Source organism: Myotis yumanensis, unplaced genomic scaffold (assembly GCF_028538775.1).
Source record: "Myotis yumanensis isolate MYYU_CA2020_CCGP unplaced genomic scaffold, mMyoYum1.0.hap1 SCAF_1, whole genome shotgun sequence".
NCBI lineage: Eukaryota > Metazoa > Chordata > Mammalia > Chiroptera > Vespertilionidae > Myotis > Myotis yumanensis.
This window is the reverse complement of record NW_027223752.1, coordinates 23,234,536-23,253,792: the sequence shown is the minus strand read 5'-3', so window position 1 is coordinate 23,253,792 and position 19,257 is coordinate 23,234,536.

The window sequence follows — 19,257 nt, the reverse complement described above, 5'->3', positions numbered from 1 at the left end:
GGAAATAAATCGTGAGTTTCTAATTCAGACCGTTCAATTGTATGCATGTTACATACCAAATCTTCACACTTTTTATTTTGAATATAGTGCCACAGTATGTACTGGCCCTGAAAATGAACAAAGTCATGGCCATCCTATAATTTCAGATTGTAAGAAAATTACTACAGGTTATTCTTATGGCCAAGATTGAACATTTCACAGTTTTGCTTTTAAAAAAATTAAAACAGGTCACAGTAGCAGTGACAATTATTGGCATTTGACATCTTCCCTGAGGGCATCAACAAACTATATGTGTATCATGGCCTAAGGCACAACAGCCGAAGCAGGAATCTATGAGACCAGCTTCAATGGTCCAGTAAACCTATGTTTAGGTTGTTGTGTGATGACAAGTCTCAGTGGGATAGGTACTTAACATGGCAGTGTACCTGCTATCATGCTTTTAAAAAATGCACATACCAACCAGAAATACAATATTTGATTCAAGGGGAAGGAATAATAATTATATCATACATTTGGTGCCAATCATATGAGGATATGGGAGTTTAGCTCTGGTGACATATCAGATCCTTCTTAAAGTTTGGGTTGATTCATTCTTAGGTAGTTTCAATAACTTATCTTAATATGAAGAATGGCCACCTCTAATATTGTGTTTTATTAGGCAAGCACTTTATGTTGTCCCATCATGTTATTCAGAGCTCTGGAGCTCTGGGGATTGGTATCTCTGTATTGTCACTATTACTAGCTCCTTCATCTTGGACAAATGACATAAATTCTCTGCTTTAGTTGTGTCAATTTTGAGAGAATTAGATGAGATAATAAAGGAACCACACATAGAATAGTGCCTGATGCAAATTAAGTGGTTTATAAATTTATCCATTATTTATTGGAGTATGGCTAATCTATTTACCAAAATGTGTATAAGGCTATCTGAGAGAGATTGGGGAAATTTTTACTGATAAATATATGTTTCTCATTGAACAATTGTTCATGCAGAAAAATTCCTTTGTTTAGAGGGACTATATCTGATTGCCGTGTAGATGCAACTAGGAATATGAAACTTCAGTTGTTATCAGTTATGCATTTTTATAAGATAAGTTCCATTATCATCTATTTCTGATAGAATAATGAGCTAAGAACAAATGTTAAAGGGAGAAAAGAATCCTGAAAGTCTTTATGTCTATAGAATAGGACAGGTGCTGTACAAGGAATTTGGCACATATTTAATCAAATTCTCTTTCTTTAGTCATTTATCCAATACATAATTGTTGAGCAACGGCAATGCATTAGCCAAATAAGCAAACATCTAGCCAAAAACCATATACATTACACTGTAAACTCATGTACTCATGGAGTTTACATTCTATTTCAAAGTGCTCTTCCCAGTTGACTATGATCAATTCACTTCCACTAAAGTAAATTGTATATTTTTGTTTAGTCATCAAAGAACCTTGCTCTGGAGCTTTTTGTAAAAAAGAAAGAAAGAGAATTGAATAAATGCTCTTATTTATTTGATAAATGTTCTTTATTGGTTACTATCTGCTAGTAAGTAGTAGCAACAATTTTCTACCTTCTAAATATAAATGTATTGCCTTAACCGGTTTGGCTCAGTGGATAGAGCATCGGCCTGCGGACTCAAGAGTCCCAGGTTCGATTCCAGCCAAGGGCATGTACTTTGGTTGTGGGCACATCCCCGGTTAGGGGGTGTGCAGGAGGCAACTGATTTACGTTTCTCTCTCATCGATGTTTCTAACTCTCTATCCCTCTCCCTTCCTCTCTGTAAAAAATTACTAAAAATATATTTAAAAAAATAAATAAATATAAATGTATTATATCTTCATAGCAAATATGTTACATAGTTATTATTATTATCCCCTTTTATAGGTAGGAGATTTAAACACAGAGAGATGAAGTAACTTACTACCTAAGGTCACAAAGCTAGTAAGTAGTAGGGCCAAAGATTGAAAACCAGGCCTTCTGATTCCAGAGTATGGTGTCTGAATCATTAAAGTTTATCAGGGAATGCTACCCCTGATTCCAGTGTGAACTAAAAATGTTGGTCTCAGAAATGTGAAAATGTGTTCAATGTCATTAGGAATCTCACCTTCATTGCTAGGCCCCTCTCTTGTTTTGACTGAATATCCTCATTCTATAATGTATGGAGTGCCACTGGCTCATACTGTGCTTATCTTTGTGTTTCCTTTTTCTTGTTCCCCAAACAATCTCTATAGAAACATATTATTTTTATTTCAGTGTTAGCATGTTGTCACTTAATATGATGTTTTATCTTTACTTCTTATGATTTATTTCAAACTATTCTTGTTTGGTTTTCTTTCTTACAGCTCAAGGTCAGTTTATTTTATAAGGAGGTACTCTGATATGGTGGAAAAACAATAGTTAATATATGTGAGGATTTTTTTTTTTTAGTTTGTAATGACATGGGAATAAGTACTTGACATGTATTATCTCATTTAATTCTCACAATTATTAAATACATTTGTTACAGCTTTGATTTCCACTTACAGACTATAAAATAAACTTTTAAAAAACAAATAATTAGCTCAAAGAACTCTAAAGGATAGAAAATGAGTACAGGCTCATGAGATGCCAAAGCCAAACTGAACCAGGGGTGGTAGTTGCAAAACAAAGACCTTGCTCTATGTCTGGGTCCAGCTAGACAGCATGTTCTTAAGTCAGTTGCTCAAGTCTCTGTTTTTCAGTTTAGCTATCTTTAGTTTAAAATACAGAGCATTATTTTCTTTTTTTCTTTATTGATTAAGGAATTACATATGTGTCCTTATCCTCCTCATATCCCCCCCATACACCCGCCCCCACTCATGTCCTCACCCCCCTGGTGTCTGTGTCCATTGGTTAGGCTTATATGCATGCATACAAGTCCTTTGGTTGCTCTCTCCCCCTTACCTCCACCCTCCCCTACCTTCCCTCTCAGGTTTGATGATCTGATCGATGCTTCTCTGTCTCTAGATCTGTTTTTGTTTGTTTGTTTGTTTGTTTTTTATCAGTTTATGCTGTCCATTATAGTCCACAAATGAGTGAGATCATGTGATATTTATCTTTTTATTTTCTTGATTATATATTTATTTATAATACTATTACATGCCCAAATCTATGCTCTGAATAGAAGGTATGAGAATGAATAAAATATCATTCATTAATGACCTGAGAAAGTAATGATAAATATAGTATTTACATCATAAAATCATGTGAAAATTGAATTAATTAACAGACTAGCTCTGCAGAATAAAATCCATATGTTAGTGACACAAACACATACACACACTACATCAGTAAAGATTAAGGGTGGTCAAGATTGTATGTACCAGTATAGAGGAGGGTCCCATATAGACAAGAGCCTCTATGTGTTTACCTTTCAAGTCCACAGAGGAAATCCATACCAAGGAGACCATTTTGAATGATACCAAAGGTCAGCCTTGAAAATGCTTTTCTCCATGGACTCTGACCCAAAGTCACACATCTACAAAGAAAAGACAATTGGTATTTCCCAACCATATTTCGGGGAGGATGTGATAAGATAGGTGAAAATGTATGCCAGACTACATGCCTTTTATCATTAGTTTGCTAGTCACATGTTATAATCTACACAGGTAAATAGATTTTTAATTAAGAGACTTTTAAAGATTTTTATAATTTCCACAGTATTAATAAGAATCAACAAATGATTAACTATGCATTAAGGTAGCTCTAATGTGTTTGGAGACATGTTAGCACTAAGGACCACTTACTAGATATTATAGCATCATTAACAAAGATACTAAACATTTGACAAAATAAAGATATTTGTCATCCCCTCAGAGGTTTGGAATGATTATCTTAAGAAGTGTTGCACAGAAATCTAAGTAAACTTCCACGAGTGACTGAAGAAATTAAAGAAATTCTATGCAAACTGGTATTAATGTAAATGTTATTTTCTTTCAGAAATGTTTCACAGCTACATCATTTATAATGTTCAATTTAGACAATTTTGACCTATACTTATATTCTAAATTGGTACTTCAAAAACAGTTCTTAAACTAGCATTTAAAACTATATTATGATGGGATAGCATTGCATGAGAATTACAGAAAAAAAGAGAGAAAATATTGATATATATATATATATATATATATATATATATATATATATATTGCTGTGATTTAAAAAAAGAAAAACAAAAAAGAGTGACATTTTCCTTTGTGATTTGTTTTGTTTTGCTTTGTTTGGTAGCTGATTCTACTTCTTGTCATGTATTTGGTTTTAACCTTTGGACTTAATCCCTTTGAGTTCATTTTTTAATTACAGGCCATAGAATCCTCTGGGCCTCATTCACAGCCTCTCTTGACCTCACCAACAGACTCAGAGCTCCACTCTGTAAACTTGACCTTGAGTTGGATGGATTAGCTACAGAAGCCCAACTCCCTTGGGCTCAGCAACTCTTCAATTATGTTCCTAGTCTTGTGCTCCTGCTGCCACCTCCTTTATGATTTTTCTGCTTCAGAGTCCTGTCCAGTTGAGTCATTTTCTCTATTATTTTCTCTGTGCCTGAGTCCCTTGTTTTAAGTGCTATCAAGTAAAATGAACACACATTATTTTTTACTTATTTCTGAAAACTCCATTTGGTTTGAAAAACAAATCTAATATTCATCTCCTACATAGAAAATAATAATCTCTCATCCTAAAAAAAAAAGAATTACCCTAGCCAGTTTGGCTCAGTGGATAGAGTATCTTCCCAAGGACTGAAGGGTCATGGGTTTGATTCCAGTCAAGGACATGTACCTGGATTGCACATCCAGGAGGCCACCAATCGATGTCTCTCTCACATCCATATTGCTCTCTCTCTCTGTTCTCCCCCACCCTTCTACTCACTCTAGAAATCAATGGAAAATATCCTCAGATGAGGATTAAAAGAAAAACAAAAAGTAACTAAGGAATGAAATTCAGTGAAGAGAAATATTATGTGATTGGTCTCTTCAGACATTGTCGCAGGTCTGAGAACTGTTCTCTGTTGAATAATAATGGAGATTAGCAGGGAATGGTGTGGTGTCAATAAACCAAGGGCCTCTTCTTTCTGACAATCAGACTGACTGACAAATAACCAAGAGCTGAGTAAATTGAGATAGCAAGGCAGAATTTCCATACCCTAAAATTCCTGAGACAAATTTTAAAAAACAGCAATAAATATAATAACTTCTAGCAACTAAATAAGAGGTATGACAATGCAATCAACTTCTGAAATTAATGATTGGGGGTGGAACAGAAGATTCTGGAACTGCGTGGTAGTAATGAGATACTACTGCTTCCCTGGCATGAGTAGAAATAAAAATACATAAATATTAAAAAATGATTGTTCCATTTTAAGGGATTAAAGATTCTTAGTTTATAACTGTGATATAATTTTATATAGAGTGTTCTGTTGATATTTCAGCATTTCCTTTGTTTGCAATGATACTTCATAAAACACAAGATATGAAAATTATTAAGGAATATTATGTAAGGACTATATCTGTGATTAATTGAGAAGTTTTTATATTACAAAATGCTTGTCTAGATGGTCTCTGAAGTTCATTTTAATTTATATACCCTAAACTATGCACAGTGTCAGTTACAAAATTCTTGCATAAAAAGAGTTGCCAAAAATTTACACAATTCAAAAGCAAGTCCTTCCAAGCTGAAATTTTACAAAGCATATCTCAGAGGTAATGATATATTAAATAAAAGGTTACTTTAATAATAATTTTTTTGCCAGCACAGCTTCAATGCCATATAAATGTTTCCTATTCAATTACCTGCTCACATTTTTCATCTTCACTGATTTTGCAATGATCAGAATATTTCTCTTAAACCCCACTACATTAATCCACCAAAGTGCTTTTTTCATTAGGTGATGAAGTTTCCCACCCAGAATATTGCCAGAGAGATGATGACATTTTCTATTGTTCAGCCTCTAGACTGTTCCTTGTGAGGATATTTTTATTCCCTTGCCCTCCCATTATTTAAGAAGCATAAGGAGGAGAGGAGAGGCAAGATGGCGGCGATATAGGCAGACGCGTCCCAGGTCTTGTCCCGGAGCAAACGGAGTAAGCAGCTGAAACTAATAACACCCACCCCGAATTGGCAAATTTACTCAGCTGGTGAGACGGTTTGCAGCCGGGAAGGGCAGACCTCCCCTGGAAAGGTTAAAAACCAGGGATCTGGGCAGGAAAGTTTGCCAGACCTGAGCCCAGAGGGTCGGAGGGAGACCACATGGCAGACAGCCGCGTCTCTTGGGACAGACACAGACCCTGACCAGGGTAAGGAGTTCCGCGGGTTTGCTGGCGCCAGGAGTTTTGAGATTTGGATTTTGTGATTGCGGAGAACTGAGACTAAAGGGGGCATCCTGAGGAACTGATCAGACCATGCAGTGCCCATAAGAGAGGAGCGTTTCCCAGACCATGCAGTGCTGCTGTACGTGAAGCCTCCCCCCACCAGCCAGAAGAGCCAACACAGCTGTGAACAACACCCACCAGAGGAGCTGCTGCCAACTGGAAAGCAGCTGCTACCGCAACCGTCTGAGCAGCAACCACAACCCAAGGAGCCCCTGCCACCCAGGGAGCAGCCACTGAACATCTCAACATCTACATATGTCAGCGAGATCAAACATGGGTAGGCAAAGAAACCCCCAAAGGAAAGAAAAGGAGGACTCGCCAGAAAAGCAGCTAAGTGAGACAGAGATATGCAACATGACGGAAAAAGAATTCAGAATAAGGTTCCTAGAGTACATGCACCAGATGTTCAAGAAGCAAGAAGAAACAGATGAAAAACTCAACTACTTATGCAAGAAGCTAGAAGAAACAGATGAAAAAATCAACAACTTAAGTAAGTCCCAAGAAGAAATGAAGAGTGACATAGCTTCAATAAAAAACTCCATTGAAAGTATCAACAGTAGACTGGGAGAAGCGGAGGACCGAATCAGTGAATTAGAAGACAAGGAAGCAAAACACACTCAAACTGTACTGCAAATGGAGAAAAAAATTAAAAGACAGGAGGAGAGCCTAAGGGAACTTTGGGACAACATGAAACGAAGCAACATACGAATAATAGGGGTGCCAGAACAACAGAAAGATGAACATGGATTAGAAAACCTATTCGAAGAAATAATATCAGAAAACTTCCCTGAGGTGGGGAAGAAAAAAGTCACACAAGCCCAGAGAGTCCCAAACAAGGTGAACCCGAAAAGACCCACACCAAGACACATCATAATTACCATGGCAAATGTTCAGGATAAAGAGAGAATCTTACAGGCTGCAAGAGAGAGGCGGAAAGTAACATACAAGGGATCTCTCATTAGATTATCAAATGATTTCTCAACAGAAACACATCAGGCCAGAAAAGAATGGACGGAAATCTACAAAGTGATGCAAAGCAAAGGACTGAATCCAAGAATACTCTATCCAGCAAGGCTATCATTCAAAATTGAAGGGGAAATAAGAAGCTTCACAGACAAAAAAGGGCTAAGGGAGTTTATCACCACCAAGCCAGCCATGCAAGAAATGCTAAAGGGACTGGTGTAAAAAGAAGAAATATCAAGCTCAGAAAGAAAACAGCCACACACACACACAAAAAAAAGAAATGGCTACAAACAAGTACCTTTCAATAATAACTTTAAATGTAAATGGACTAAATGCTCCAACCAAAAGACATCGAGTGGCTGAATGGATAAAAAAACATGACCCATACCTCTGCTGTCTACAAGAGACCCACCTCATTAGAAGGGACTCACACAGACAGAAAGTGAATGGATGGAAAAATATCTTTCACGCAAATGGAAAGGAAAAGAAAGCTGGGGTAGCAATACTTATATCTGACAAAATACATCTCAAAGTGAAGGCCATAACCAGAGATAAGGAAGGCCACTTCATAATACTAAAGGGATCAATACAACAAGAAGATATAACCCTGGTAAACATATATGCACCCAATGCAGGAGCACCCACATACATAAGAAAACTTCTGGAAGATATCAGGGGAGAGATCGACAACAATACAATCATAGTAGGGGACTTTAATACACCACTGACATCACTGGATAAATCCGCTAGACAAAAACTCAGCAAAGAAACAGCAATCCTAAATGACTCACTAGATCAGATGGACTTAATTGACATCTTCAGAACACTTCACCCCACAGCTGCGGAATATACATTCCTCTCAGGTGCTCATGGGACATATTCAAAAATAGACCACATATTGTGTCACAAGCAAAGTCTCCACAAATTCAAGAAGATTGAAATCATAAAAAGCTTCTTCGCAGACCACGATGGCATAATGTTAGAAATAAACTACAATAAAAACAACCCAAAATACTCAAACACTTGGAAGCTGAATAGCATGTTATTAAATATTGATTGGGTTACCGATGACATCAAAGAAGAAATTAAAAACATCCTGGACACTAATGACAATGAAAACACAACAATCCAAAACCTCTGGGACACAATGAAAGCAGTCCTGAGAGGAAAGTTTATAGCTCTACAGGCCTATCTCAAAAAACAAGAAAAAATGGTAGTCAATCATCTAACTCTACAACTCAAAGAATTAGAAAGAGAGCAACAGGAAAACCCCAGAGTGAGCAGAAGGAAGGAGATAATAAAGATTAGAGCAGAAATCAATGAAATAGAGACCAAAAAAACAATACAGAAAATCAATGAAACCAAGAGCTGGTTCTTTGAAAGGATAAACAAGATTGACAAACCCCTAGCCAGGCTCACCAAGAAGCAAAGAGAGAGGTCCCAAATAAACCAAATCAGAAATGATAGAGGCGAAATAACAACAGACCCCACAGAAATACAAATGATTGTTAAACAATACTACGGGCAACTCTACTCCAACAAACTAGACAACCTGGAGGAAATGGACAAATTCCTAGAAAAATACAACATTCCAAAACTCAATCAGGAAGAATCTAAAAACCTCAATAGGCCAATAACTATGGAAGAAATTGAAGCAGTCATCAGAAAGCTTCCAGCAAACAAAAGCCCAGGGCCAGACGGCTTCACAGGGGAGTTCTACCAAACATTCAAGGAAGAACTAAAACCTACCCTCCTCAGACTACTACAAAAAATTCAAGAGGAAGGAACGCTTCCAAGCTCATTCTATGAAGCCAGCATCACCCTAATACCAAAACCAGGTAAAGACATCACAATGAAAGAGAATTACAGGCCAATATCCCTCATGAACATAGATGCCAAAATCCTCAACAAAATCTTAGCAAATCGGATCCAGCAGTACATCAGAAGGATCATACACCATGACCAAGTAGGATTTATCCCAGAGATGCAAGGATGGTACAACATCCGTAAATCAATAAATGTGATACATCACATAAACAAATTGAAAGAAAAAAACCACATGGTCATATCAATTGATGCAGAAAAAGCATTCGACAAAATCCAACACCCATTTCTGATAAAAACTCTCAAAAAGGTGGGAATAGAAGGATCATACCTCAACATAATAAAAGCCATATATGACAGGCCCACAGCCAACATCATACTCAATGGACAAAAACTAACACCATTTCCCCTAAGAACAGGAACAAGACAGGGATGCCCACTCTCACCACTCCTGTTCAACATAGTACTGGAAGTATTAGCCATTACAATTAGGCAAGAAGAAGAAATAAAAGGCATCCAAATTGGAAAAGAGGAAGTAAAACTGTCCTTATTTGCAGATGACATGATATTATACATACAAAACCCTAGAGACTCCATCAAAAAGCTACTCGACTTAATACACGAATTTGGCAATGTAGCAGGATACAAAATTAACCCCAAGAAATCTGAGGCATTTCTATACACCAATAGTGAACTTTCAGAAAGGGAGATCAGAAAAACAATCCCATTTACCATCGCACCAAAAAAATTAAGATACCTAGGAATAAACTTAACTAAAGAGGTTAAAGACCTCTACTCAGAAAACTACAGGACATTGAAAAAAGAGATAGAGGAAGACATAAACAGATGGAAGAACATACCATGTTCTTGGATTGGTAGAATCAACATCATTAAAATGTCCATACTACCCAAAGCAATCTATACATTCAATGCACTTCCCATTAAAATACCAATGGCCTTCTTCAAAGATCTAGAACGAACTCTCCAAAAATTCATCTGGAATAAAAAAAGACCCCGAATAGCTGCAACGATCCTGAGAAAGAACAAAGTAGGTGGGATCTCAATGCCAGATATCAAGCTGTATTACAAAGCCACTGTTCTCAAAACTGCCTGGTACTGGCACAAGAACAGACATATAGATCAGTGGAATAGAATAGAGAGTCCAGAAATTAGCCCGAACCAATATGCTCAATTAATTTTTGACAAAGGAGGCATGAACATACAATGGAGCCAAGATAGTCTCTTCAATAAATGGTGTTGGGAAAATTGGACAGACATATGAAAGAAAATGAAACTAGACCACCAACTTACACCATACACAAGAATAAACTCAAAATGGATAAAGGACTTAAATGTACGACAGGAAACCATAAAAATTCTAGAAGAATACAAAGGCAACAAAATCTCAGACATATGCCAAAACAATTTCTTCACTGATACAGCTCCTAGGGCAGTTGAAACTAAAGAGAAAATGAACAAATGGGACTACATCAAAATAAAAAGCTTCTGCACAGCAAAAGAAACCATCAACAAAACAACAAGAAAACCCACCTCGTGGGAAAACATATTTGCCAACATCATATCTGATAAGGGCTTAATCTCCAAAATTTATAGGGAACTCATACAACTTAACAAAAAGAAGATAAACAATCCAATCAAAAAATGGGCAAAGGATCTAAATAGACACCTTTCAAAAGAGGACATTCAGAAAGCCAAGAGACATATGAAAACATGCTCAAAGTCACTAATCATCCAAGAGATGCAAATCAAAACAACAATGAGGTACCATCTCACACCTGTCAGAATGGCCATCATCAACAAATCAACAAACGACAAGTGCTGGAGAGGATGTGGAGAAAAAGGAACACTTGTGCACTGCTGGTGGGAATGCAGACTGGTGCAGCCACTATGGAAGGCAGTATGGAGGTTCCTCAAAAAATTGGAAATGGAACTCCCATTTGACTCTGTGATCCCACTTCTAGGAATATATCCCAAGAAACCAGAAACACCAATCAGAAAGGATATATGCACCCAGATGTTCATAGCAGCACAATTCACCATAGCTAAGATCTGGAAACAGCCTAAGTGCCCATCAGTAGATGAATGGATTAGAAAACTTCGGTACATCTACACGATGGAATACTATGCTGCTGTTAAAAAGAAGGAACTCCTACCATTTGCAACATCATGGATGGAACTGGAGAGCATTATGCTAAGTGAAACAAGCCAGTCAATGAAGGAAAAATACCACATGATCTCACTCATTCATGGATAATAAAGACCATTACAAACTTTTGAACAATAATAGATACAGAGGCAGAGCTGCCTCAAACTGATTGTCAAACTGCAGTGGGAAGGCCAGAGAGAGTTGGGGGGCAGGAGGGAGGGGAGTAAGAGATCAACCGAAGGACTTGTATGCATGCATATAAGCATAACTAATGGACATAAGACACTGGGGGGTAAGGGAGGGTAGGGGTTTGTCAAGGGTGGGGGGGAAAAAAGGACACTTATGTAATACCCTTTGTAATACTTTAAGCGAAAAATAAAAAAAAAATAAAAAAAAGAAGCATAAGGAGTTCACTGTGCAGAAGGAAAAGCTGGGAATCAACTAGAATCAGATTCCTCGAACCCTGCACATGGTCCTTCTCTGACTATCCTGAGCCCCTTGCAGATTTACTTAAACTAATCACATTCACTTAATGCAGACTCAAGCTAAAAAAATGTGAAAGAAAAGAAGAGAGGCAATCCACATATTAGCAGGTATCAGGACACCAAGCAAGGAAGAAAATATCAAAAGCTACTCGAAGAATGTTAATGACTGAGAAGGATACACAAAATCCCTTGAAAAACTAAACTCAGTCTGACAGCCCCTTATACCAGAATGCAGGCAGAGTCCACTCATTTCTTTGATTCAGCTTTCATGTTGTTGGTTTCTTCTTTTGTTTATTACATTACCTTATGGCAGTGGTTCTCAACCTTCTGGCCCTTTAAATACAGTTCCTCATGTTGTGACCCAACCAGGTAATTATTTTCGTTGCTACTTCATAATGTTGCTACTGTTATGAATCGTAAATATCTGATATGCAGGATGGTCTTAGGCGACCCCTGTGAAAGGGTTGTTCAACCGCCAAAGGTATCGCAACCCACAGGTTGAGAACCGCTGCCTTATGGTATTGATGACATAGCATTCACTGCTTTGCCAGGAGCATCCTTGAGGCTCCATCCAAAGAAGGAATTATAAACAATCGCAACCAAGTGTTACTCTGGGTTGGTACTGAGAGCCAGGGATGCTATTAAATGAAGGGAAGTAAAATATATCTCTGTCTTCAAAAATATTTACTTTTTTCCTCTTAGGACTCCTACATTTCCATCATTATTTCTTTAATATCTCATTGAAGGTTTACACACCTCAACCTTTTGACAAAGTTTGTGAGTACCTGATGTGGGGGCCAGGTCAGGTTTGGCCAACATATTATTTTTAGATAGCAAGAAAGGTGGGGGAGTAGCACCATCGAAGCCTGAAGTACTGCATGATCTGTACTGTAATATAGTTTACACTAGTTTTGTTGATCAAACAGTTCCTGAAGTAACGGGTATTTACTGAGCTACCTATTGGAATGTAGACCACTATGAGAAGGAACTCTTTCTCTATAAAAATATAAACGTTAACTAAGAGAATGTGAGTAAGATAGTGACTCAGTGCAATGGAGGTTTTGAAAAGGGAAAGTTCCACAAGAGTTAAAACAGAATTTTCCTTGGACAACAGTGAACTAGGCCTTGAAATAACAGGCAGAGTTCTAGGCAGGCACTGTTTTTGAATGTTTTGGATGGATGGATACAGAGGAGGGCAGAATGAGAAAGGCAAAATGGTCAGGGAATTCAGTAATGATCTTCTATAATAATAAAAGAGAAATATGCTAATTAGACCAGATGTCATTCCAGATGAAGCCAGGGCCAGAGGGAAGCCTGGGTCCTGGGTGCCAGAGGGAAGCCAGTGCCGGCAGCCAGGGGAAGGAAGGCCTACTCTTGCATGAATTTCATGCATTGGGCCTCCAGTAATAATAGAAAAGAGGACCTGAAAACATGGTCCAATAGTAGGTGCTTATTAAAGGCATAGGGGCTTTACCATCTCTAATTTCAAAAGGTATAGAGTACCTTACAATTGCCAGTTGGTAATACCATTTGTTCAATTGCTCTGGCCTTTGCAAACAATCTTTAATACATTTAATTTTAATACATCAAGATTCATTACAATGCAACCCCTAATCCATAGAATTTATACCATATATATATGTGTGTGTGTGTATATATATATATATATATATATATATTCCACATTCAAAGGCAGTTAAATCGTGTTGTTTACCCATATCTTCAGAAAAAAATCACTTCTACTATCATGGTAAACAACCTGCTTCCCTATTTATAATGGTCTGGCCCTCTAGCAACTTCAGCGCGAAATTATAACTAATTTGCCTAAAACATCAGGTGGTCATAATAATCTGGCCACTTAGTGTAGTGTCTTATATGGACCACCCACTTATATTAAGGGACTTTGCCAATCTATTGACCACTATTTCACAGTGCTCAAAAGATTATCTGACACATTGATGGACTCAATATTGTTCAAATTAATAAAAACATTCGTCATTCAGACTGTACAATTTTGCAAATTTTGTTTTGGAAACCTCTTGCTGGTTTAGAGAAAAAGAATCTAATAAACTAATTATATAACACTCTCTATAATTATAAGATAGATATTAAAAGCATCATGGAATTAAAGCAGTAGTATATTTACTTGTGTTCGACCTGAGTTTTAATCACTGACCTTTAGAAAAATTACTTTCAGATAAAAAAAACTTAAGGTCTGTTTGCTTAAACATCTTTTGGGTGATTTAAGTTTTTAAGATTATTGTTGTTTTTATTTCCCTCATTTTTAATAGTCAACTTTAGGCTCCGGACAAAAAATCTCAACATTTATAACCAACATTTTGCAGGAAGGCCTAATATTGCAAAGTTTATCATTCATTTTGTGAGATTTAAGAGTTGTGGACAGTTTGAATTCGGTTTTGCTAGAAAAGAATCAGTGAAAAAAAAAAGAAATTAAATTATTTCATTTTTAAAGAAAAAGTGACTTTCCTCCTTCCAATAAAACTTCTAAAAGTCAATCCATATGACTTTGTTTTCAAAACCAGACATTAAAAATGGCAGATATAGGGCTGTTCAGGCAATGACTGGAAACAGAAGATAAAAGGAATCGAACAAAATAGGAACACTTCTGCAGGAGAACTGGCAATAAAAGTGTAATAGGTCAGGTCGAGGGAAACATCCATCTAAGAGTTGTGTGCGGCAGGTTTTTGGAGGAAAGTGCTCAGGAAACAAGGCAGATGAAAGAAAGCAAGATTGGGCAGGAGGCAGGTGAAGTGCAAAGCTGTTGAAAAAGAGGACTCAGGCAACCCCATGGGGAGTCATGGATCAGGAATGAACCTTCAAAAGTTGTCCCACTTTGAGGCCAAGGGGCCAGGCCCTAATACTGCTGGGTGAAGCAGTCCTGAGATCAAGACTGTTTCTGCAAGGGGGCATTATGGTGGGTTTGGCTGAGGATAAGACCTGAAGAAGGACTCAGCTGGAAGACCTTACTCAGCCCATTCCACCGCAATCTAAGGCAGTAAGTCAATTTTGGCAGAGAATCTGGGCCACACATCACAGCATCCACAACAGAGAATGTTATATTATTGGAAAAGATAATTACAAAACTCTTCCTTTGATTTTACTCAGGAAACTAGTACACATGCCAATAAAACACATAAAGTCAGGACATGATGCTTCCTTAAAAAAAAAAAAAAAAAAAAAAAGATAAGGGAAGAGAAGAAAAAGCAGCATGGTGTAGTGAAAAGGAATGTCACAATGGAAGCGCCTTCTATCTAGTTTACCACTTGAGAGTATTTGAAAATCGCCTGCCACAAAAGTGGTCCGAGCTTATTGGTCAACATAATTAATGCATTAGGTATTCCTACGCTCCTTTTTAAGTTAATGGAAATAATTTCCTATTAAAACAATAGCCACATAGTCTCCTTTGGTTACTTGGTTGGAGCTTTTGTAGCTTCCTTTCTGTAACGAATGATGTTTTCCATGAAAAACAGCCCATGCCACTGGAGGCCCTCTAACAGCCTTCTCAGAAGGGAAAGGGAGGAATTTTTCGAAGGGATAATTTTGGGTTGTCTTCAGGCTCAAGTTAAATCCCCAGACATGCAGAACTCTCTGAGTCAGTTTGGTTTCAAACTGGACACAATAACTTAATAGCTCTGTGACCAAAACCAAGCTCCTGGACCTCTCTCACTCTCCGGTTCTCGACTGCAAAATCAGAATATTAATAAGAACCTTTCAGGCTTATTGTGTGTCTTTAATTATATTTGTCTGCAGAGCTAAAAGAGTACTTGGGAAATTTTATTAATAATTCTATTGAAGTGGGAAAGTCCCATTTACGCAAAACACAGAACCTAGAAATCATAAAAGAAAAGTTTGTGTGTGCTATTTTTTTAACTTTGCAGAGAGCTTTGACTTATAAAACAACAACAACACACGTATTTGTAACATTTCAAAGAAGGCTAATGTTTTAAATATATCAAAGCATGTTATAAAACATAAAAAACAAGGCCAAAAAAACAATTTAAAAAATGGGAAAAGGACTTACAGATGTGGTTCCAAGGCAACAAAATGCAAGTGATATGTAAACATATGGGAAATGCTTTTATTCCCGTTGTGTTATTTCATGCCTCTATGCCAGAGACACTCTTCCTCCAGCTAAATTACGCTCCCCCTTTTATCCCTTAATGTACAGCATAGGTGTGATGTCTTTTAGAAGCTGTCAGACCAGATATCCTCATATTTCCAAAGTGGCTTCTGTTACTAGATTTTACAAAACAATGAGGCAATACTCTGCATGTCTGTTTCTCCACTAGATTGCCATTTAAGGGTTTGACTAGTAGGACTGAGCTAAAATAAAATAAGATCATTCTAGGTAAACATCAGGTGAACTAAACTGAATCTGATGAAAAAGAGCTATAATTGTACTTGTGGAAAGGAACTAATATTTATTATTTACTTACATGCAAGTCATGATTTTCCTAAACCCTTCCCAAATTTTTAATAGTCTCTTCATTAAACTTTCCTTAAATTACCCACTCGATGGAGCCATCTATTTTTTGCCAGAACCCTACTGATATGCAGTCTCTTTCCAAATAAATGACTGTGCGTTTATATTCACGGTAATTACTAAGCTGTGTTAAATTACTAGTGTGGTTTGTCCAACAGTTCTTTGGTGTTCAGAATTGAGAGTATGTCCTCAGTTGCTTTGTTTTGTATGAGAAACTTTGTAAGAACTCATTTATAAGGAAGTTCACACTTCTCTAAGGAAAATACTGTGAAAAAATTGTTACTTTTATATTCTGCCATATAAGGTAGACCTTATGGAGAAACCACATCATCATTCCCCTCGCTTTTTGCAGTCCGTCCTTTGACTGTTCTTATTCTCTTCTATCACCCTCTCAAAATTCAGATCTTTATCTATTTATGAAGAAACATACTTTTTTTTATTTTTTATTTTTTTAAATATATTTTATTGATTTTTTACAGAGAGGAAGGGAGAGAGATAGAGAGTTAGAAACACCGATGAGAGAGAAACATCGATCAGCTGCCTCCTGCACATCTCCTACTGGGGATGTGCCCACAACCCAGGTACATGCCCTTGACCGGAATCGAACCTGGGACCCTTCAGTCTGCAGGCCGACGCTCTATCCACTGAGCCAAACCAGTTTCGGCAAACATACTTTTTTTAAAAAAAATTATTGATTAAGTTATTACATATGTGTCCTTATTCTGACATTACCCCCCATCCCTCCCACTCATGCCCTCACCCCCCTGTTGTCTGTGTCCATTGGTTAGGCCAATATGCTTGCATAGAAGTCCTTTGGTTGATCTGTCCCCCTTACCCCCCACCCTCCCCTACCTTCCCTCTGAGGTTTGACGGTCTGATCAATGCTTCTCTGTCTCTGGATCTGTTTTTGTTCATCAGTTTATGTTGTTCATTATATATGTCAGAAAAAAACATCAGGTTTAAGAATTATAACTGATAAATCAGCAATTCTTGATCCTACTAGATTTAATAAACTTTTTTTATAGATATACTGGTATTTTCCATATAAAATGCATAATAATGATTTAGGTTTTTTGACAAATGAAAATTTCAACTATGCCCAGATGAGACAATGATCATTCAACAAATATTCTAGAATTAAGATTTAGAAGTTGGAGTTAGGGTCTGAAAATGAATCAGGAATCAGAGCGTTTTTAAGAAGTTTGACTCAAAATTACTGAGGTAAGCTTCTACAATATCAAAGGTTTTTATTTTTTCCCAAATGTCTAATAAATGACCAACTAAACATCTGCTTGCTTAACCACAGAATTAAACAGGTTTCCTCTTACAGTCATATTTTTACAGTAGAAGATAATAATGAATCAACCAAAAGAAAGCATTGTGTTTAATTTCCTAATGCTCAAAAGATTCCTTTAGAATTCCTTTTACAATTTTCTGATATTAAATTAATTTTTGGCATGAGTTTCTTTACATCAGCTTGCTGTTGTCTATGTAGGTAGGTAGAAATACTTATTTTAAAGTACATTTCAATGAATGTGAAATATAAAAAGACTAAAGACTATTCAAAACTTTAACCTCTAAAAATTTTGAAGGACAAAAAATAAACAGGCAAGCTACTGCACCTACAGGAATACCAGTTATCAGAGTCAAATATATGTGCAAATTTTACTTGGTTTATTTCATTCTAGAGGAGCAGAAAATGCTTCATCATGAACAGAAATTATTTTATAATAGAACATTCATCACTGATATAATGCAAGCCCCTTCAGAGCAGACCAAGCACATTGTTACTGACAACTGAAAGGAGACTTTTGAAAGGACTAAACCTGAAGGTCATTTTGGCCTTTCTTATTTTCCAAGTCTTCACAAAAGCACAGAAAAATTCCAACCATCATTCTTCCCTATTATGTCTACATAAATTAAGTCAGAAAGCTAATCACTGCACCTGTCATATGAATTTCAGTGTCTTTAAATAATATTAAGAAAATTATACCATCCTATCATTATTTTTTTTGCAATGGCTAACAAGTAATACAAGGCTTAACAAATCATTGAATAGAAATGAGTAATAACAGGACAGTTTATAATTGGACAGTGTATATAATTATCTTTAAAAGAGGTCAGCAAACTATAGTCTCTGGACCAAATCCAATAATCTACCTGTTTTTGTATATGTCAAGAGCTAAAATATTTTTTTACATTTTTCTGATTAAAACAAAAACAAAAAAAGAATATTTCATGACACATAAGAATTACATAAAATTCGAGGTTTTTTAAAGCTTTATTAAAATATAGCTATGCTCATTTATTTACATATCATCTATGTCGTCTTTTGCATAAGAATGGCAAGGTCGAGCCTGGCTGGTGTGGCTCAGTGGTTGAGCATTGACCTGTGAACCAGCAGGTCACGGTTCAATCCCTGGGGTCAGGGCACATGCCCGGGGCAGGAGGCGGGGGGAGCAGTGGGTCAATGATTCTCTCTCATCATTGATATTTCTGTCTCTCTCTGCTTCTCCCTTTCTCTCTGAAATCAATAACAATATATCTTTTAAAAAGAATGGCAGAGTTGAGTTGTGACAGACACTATATGGCCCCCAAAATCTAAAATACTTTTTGACCCTTTCTGAAAAAGAATTTGTTGACTTCTCATCTAAAGCATAGTGGAAGTTAGTACATTTTTCATTCAGGAAAAAAAAAGGTTCAGTGAAAATATTTTTTCTAAGACCAATGTAATATGCATGACACTGTGTACCCCTGATGATATAATTAAGAATGAGTTAGCATTTTACATAACTGCTTCTTGCTGAGTCTTAACAACATTAACCTGGTAATAAGCCTGGTCCAACCTGGTAATAAATTCCTCACATCTTCAATTTCTGAATCCTGGAGGAAAAATAAACGGGTAGAGGTCATGAAAGAAAATAAAGTCCTATA